We start from the raw sequence: 6,060 nt of genomic DNA, 5'->3' as shown, positions 1-6,060 counted from the left end.
ACATGGTCCCTTTACACCTTGAGACAACTGGTGTTTAAGGAGTGATTGTTTTGAAAGCAGCTGCTACTCCATTTTTATAATGGGCTTCCTAATGGATAGTGGCTGTTGTCACAGATAGTACTCCACTTTCAAAGCAGGGCTAGGGATGGGGCCGAGGGCCCTGAACAGCAATCTAACAGATGACTCTAGCACTGCAATGTGCCTACAACTTAGTCTCTCCTGAACACGCAAATGCGTCCACTTAAAGAAAGGCAACCTGGGAAGAGACAGAGAGAGAGAAAGAGAGAGAGGGAGGTTTAACTAACAATCTAACCTCAAGATGAACAAGCCCCCCCCCAAATGTAAGTAACATGACAACAAGACTCCTCTTACCAATTCCAAAATAACCCCCAATGAGAGTAATGTGGATGAAACTTAAGAAAACAAAATTAAAAGATTAATCACAAATATGTTCAAGGAGTTCACAGATAACATGAATACATTCCTAAGTGAATTCCAGAAGAAAACAAACAGCTGAATGAAGAAACTCAATTCAAGATATGAAAATATAATTTAGTAAACATTTTAAAATTTGTATGGAAACACAAAAGACCCTGGATAGCCAAAGCAATTTTAAACAAGAAGAATACTGCTGGGGATAAAACCACACTCACTTTCTAGCTATATTACAGAGCCATAGAAGTTTAGTTAGGGTTTCTCTTGTTAAGATACATGATGACAGGACTTTTAGAAGAAAAACCTTTCATTGGAGTGGCTTACAGTTTCAGAGGTGAAACTAAAAGCTTCCTTACAGCAAAGGAAACTTAACTGAAGAGATGGCCTATGGGATGGAATAAGATCATTGTCAGGTATGCCTTCAATGGGGGATTAATATCCAGAATATACAAAGAACTAAAGAAACTAAACACCAAGGAAACGAACAACCCAGTTTAAAAAAAAAAAAAAAAAATGGTCAAAGGAACCTAACAGTACTCAGAAGAAATACAAATGGCCAAAAAATATTCTAACAAGTGTTTATAATATGTAGCTATCAGGGAAATATAAATTAAAACTACTCTGAGATTCCAACTCACTCCAGTCACAGTATTAGTTATCAAGGGAACAAATGGCAACCAAAACCAATGAGGTCCTGGGGAAAAGGGACCTCCTATTTGCTGTTGGTGGGACTGTAAACAGGTGCCCCTCTATAGAAATCAGTGTGTAGGTCTCTAAAAAAGCTAAATATAGTGTTGCACCCAACCTCAACCAGCAAGGAAAAACACAACTCAGGAGAGATCTTCTTCTAGCAGTTTAATCAGGATCCTTGAACATGCTTCTTCTTCTGACTGACCCCAGGGAAACGCCCGCACAGGCTTAAATCCCCTTGCGCTTACCAACCCTAGTGAGCCACGTGGATCCTGCAGATAGGCTGCTCTTACAGGGAAGCAAGCAAGCTGAACAGAGAGAGCTCACCATCGGGAAGGTGGAAGGCGGAAGCCAGCGCCTTAAGAAGCCAGCGCCATCTTTAAGGCGCGGCACTTTGCAGCTCTCTACAATATAGAACTGCCACTTACCATTGCTTGATATGTACCCAAAGAATTCTATATCTCATTGCGGAGATACTTGCACATCCATTTCCATGGTCACACTGCGAAGAAATGGAATTGGTCTAGATGGACGGATCAGTAGATGAAATTGTGGTATATAAATACTGTAACATTTTACTCAGAGGTCAAGGAAATCCAAACTGTGACGTTTGCAGAAAAACGGATGAAAAGGGTCAATACTACCCTGAATGAGGAAACCCAGTCAAATAATGGATGCTTTACCCTGTCTACAGACTATAGCTTTGACTTCTTAGTGTGTTTAATTTAAAGTGTTTATAGAGGTCAGGAAGCTAGAAAGGGGAGAGATGGTGTACAGACATTAAGGAAGGAAGGATAGTGATATGAATGCAGAGGAGGGAAGATAACCAGCCTGGCAGAAGAGAAGGCCTTCTAAAGAGATGCTTGTCTCTCAATTAACCATCAGACAATTGAAACAATGGGCCTCCCACTTTCTCACCATAATGGGAATTTCTCCCAGAATCTCATGCTGGGTAAAGAAAAACAAACAAACAAACAAACAAACAAACAAACACCTTGCCAGAGGGAAAATTTGTGTTCCTGAAAGCTATCTCAGTTTTAACAACTTGTCAGATCACCATACCTGATAAGAATGAGGTCAATGGATCAATGGTAGGTGGGAATCACACCTTGACCAAGACTGCTGAGATGTGTATGTCTCTTCTTTGTCCCTCTATTTAAGCTTTAACCTCCTCACTTTAGGAACCCCAAAGACAGACTTGCAGGATGTCTTAGTCAGTGTTCTATTGCTGTGAAGAAACACAATGACCATGACAACTTTCAGAACGCATTTAATTGAGGCTGGCTTACAGTTTCAGAAGTTTAGTCTATTATCACAGTAAGAAGCATGGCAGCATGCAGGCAGACATGGTGATGGTGAAGCAGCTGAGAATTCTACACCTAGATCTGCAGGCAACAGGAAGAGAAGAAGCCACATGAACTGTTGGGCTTTTGAAACCAACATGACCACATCTCTTTACCTTTCAAATTGCGACTCCCTGGTATAACCAAATATTCAACTCTATGAGCCTATGGGGGCCATTCTCATTCAAACCACCACAGAGAGGATCCCCAGATTTTTTTGTTCCTCTTTTCAGTGTGGCCACAATTGACTGAATTCCTCTTTTCTGCTTTCCACTATTAATTAGGTTCTTTCAATTGTCTTTACAGAGGATGGGCAGCATAGGCTATAGAGATCCTTAAACAAGGATGGGAGTACTTTGGAGATGAGGAAGAATAACCAAAACCAAGGATGCACATAAAAGCCTAATGAGAACCTATTCAATTACAAGCTTTTAAATATATAGAAATATGTTAATACTCATTAATTACCAATTAACATAATGATCATATACATATATACATGTATTAATATATTGATATGTTAAATATTTAAAACTTATAAATGAATAGGTTCCCATTGGGCTTTTATATTTTTTCTCGTGCGTGCGTGTGTGTGTTTGTGTGTGTGTGTGTGTGTGTATGAGAGATAGGGAGAGAGAGAACTTAACATGTGACCAGGTAATATTCCCCCAAGAAGCCATTGGGTTAAGTGAAAATCTCAGTGCCAAGTGTGGGATAACCTCCTTGCTTAGAGAAACCTCACACACACAATACCTACCTTCTATTGCCATTGCTCTTGGTTGCTCAAAGAACTGAGTAAGATCCTACTGCTGAAGAAACCACACACTGTGGTTTCAGGACACATAAAATCAAGATGGAACCCAGCTGCAAGTGTCTCCATGGCTGGCTAGCATTCAACATGTCTGAAGGTGCTATGGGGGCTGCTAGGGAAGAAAAGCCATCAAAGGTCTTAACCTAGCTGTGAACCTCACAAGTTACAATGACTTGCCCTTGCAAGATGTGCCCACTGGTACAATAGTGGTGTGGCTATTATGGGAATAAGCAGTCACTTTCTGATAGGATTTAAGGACCACTTCACTGGAGGGAGCTCATGCCTAGTACTGTAAACCTAGTCGAGCTCATGGGTGGGGAAATCATAGACACCCCCACATCAATTCTGTCCTCTAAATACCTATCCTTATATTCACAGATATGCACTACTACCAGCCTTTGACAGAGAAGCTTCTTTTGGTAATAGGCAGTGGCTAATACAGACTTGGTGCCCACTGAAGGCTTGGCCAATAGCACATTATTATAACCTGTTTCAAGGCTCTGGGACATTTTCTGAAGAGGAGACATAGAGAATGTAATAGCTGGAGGATGGGAGCGAGTGCTGCAGAATAGAGATGGCTATTACATTCATGAACTCACAGCAGCTATGGTTACATGCACAAGACCTGCCCTGGACTGGGCCTTTTGACGTCTCACCATGGAGGAGGAACTCCTAAGGCCCCGCTCCTCACCACCAAGGTTAGTAGTCACTGGGAGTAGGGGTGTCATTTCTTTAGTGGTGTAGCCAAATATTGCTCATGTTTCAGGAAATTAGCCCCCACACATATTCATACACGTACCTCTAATTAAACTCAGTATATCATACAAAGACAAAGCAGGACTGTTATGCTTCATTGGGAGGCAGGCAGAGCTCAATGGGGAAGTTAAAATTATCAAGATCATCATATACATGTTATTAAATTCTCCAAATAAAATAATTCACACTCACTCTCTGAGTATTCTCCTGTGAGATCATTCTCTCAGTGTCTTAGGGAACTTAATAGTCTAGACAGCTTGCTCTCCAGTACTCCATTCTATTGTAGTCTAATCTTTTCCACAGTTGCCACTTAAGACCTTAGACAAGCAAGCTTTTACAGTCTTGGTCAACTTTCTTTAGTATGAGGCTAACTACACTCCTAGTTGGCAGATACATCATTAAATATAGTAATGTGGAGAGTGCCTGACACACAGGATTTGCATAAAAGCTAATCATAATGAATCCTGGTGCTATAACTGTTGCTTCTTATCTACTTAATAGTAGCTCTGAGGGCTTCCGTTTTGTTTTTGAAGATGTTCACTTAAGAGCTGTATGTGTGCTGGCTGGTTTTATGTCAACTTGACACAAATCAAGAGTCATTTGGAACCTCAATAGAGAAAATGGCCCTACATATTGGCCCATAGTGCTTGTTGATTTATAAGGGAGGGTCCAGGACACTAGGGGTGGTGCCACCCCTGGGTGCTATAAGAAAGCAGGCTGAAGAAGTCACGAGGAATAAGCCAATAGGCAGCACCCCTTCATGCTTTGTATAAGCTCCTGATTCCAAGTCTTGCTCTGCATGCATTCCTGCCCTACAGCAACAGTCAATAATGGACTGTAGTTGAAATAAACCCTTTCCTCCCCATGTTTCTTTTGGTTATGGTATTCTATTGTAGCAAAGAAACCCAGCTAAGACAATGTTGGAAAAAAACTGATGTACATTTATTTAACATGCATTTAAACATGGACTCTAGTTTAATACTATCCTCGAGTTGAAATTGTTATTTATCCCCTAGTGCCTTCAGGTACCTCGTTATTGTGAGAGAGACTGAACATGAATGACTATTCTAATTCCGTAAAGTATGCTTTTTGCAAATTAAAACAAGCAAGTTTATTATCTGATCTGTTTAGATGCTAGAAGCAATTTGCTCTTACCTAAAATTTTAATAGATTTGAGATAGGTTCCCATTGTCTTTATTTTATGCCTAGTCAATGTGCCCAAGCACATGGTCAAGAAGTATTATTCTTATTCGTGTATTTTGGGATGAAAAGTAAAGCAGGCGCCCTGATGTAGGTGGACCTCCCAATCCAGTAAGCTATCTTTGTGGCACTAGATCTCTGGGATTGACTTGGAGGACATGTAGAAAGCATGGATGTGATTTCTGACAAGGCTTAAAAAATTTAAATGCATGATAAATATCTTTAAGGCTGATAAAAAACCTAGAGAAGCCAAATTAAAATACTAAATAAAATAAAACACAAAGGTCAAAAGTGGGACCCTGGGCTAACTGTCATCTCTTTCAAGCTTGCCAATCCCCACTGTGTATTTAGACAGTCTATGAGCTAATTCCTGAGATGAAATATTCTCTTTTCTATCTGTATACACCCTGTTAGTTTTCTGAAGAGGCTTAATTCACCTACCTATAGAAAATTAGGCATGGAAAAAAAAAAAAAAAGAAAATTAGGCATGGAATTAAGTTATCAAGTCTATTAAATTAAAAAAATTCTTGGTAAGTTTAAGATCAATTATCTTTTGCTATAATTATATATAAATAAAATTATATAAGAGATAAGCAAAAATATATGTACAATTGTGTTAACAGAAAATAAAAATCCTGAGCCAGGCAGTGGTACTATCCCACCTTTAATCCCAGCACTTCGAAGGCAGAGGCAGGTGGATCTCTGTGAGTTCAAGGCCAGCCTGGTCTACAAAGCCAGTTCCAGAACAGGTTCCAAAGCTACACAGAGAAACCATGCCTTAAAAACATCCACCCCCGCAAAAAGAATCCTTGAAGCTCATTTTTC

The sequence above is a fragment of the Phodopus roborovskii genome, unplaced genomic scaffold, assembly GCF_943737965.1.
Source record: "Phodopus roborovskii unplaced genomic scaffold, PHOROB, whole genome shotgun sequence".
NCBI lineage: Eukaryota > Metazoa > Chordata > Mammalia > Rodentia > Cricetidae > Phodopus > Phodopus roborovskii.
Note: the sequence above shows the minus strand (reverse complement) of the source record.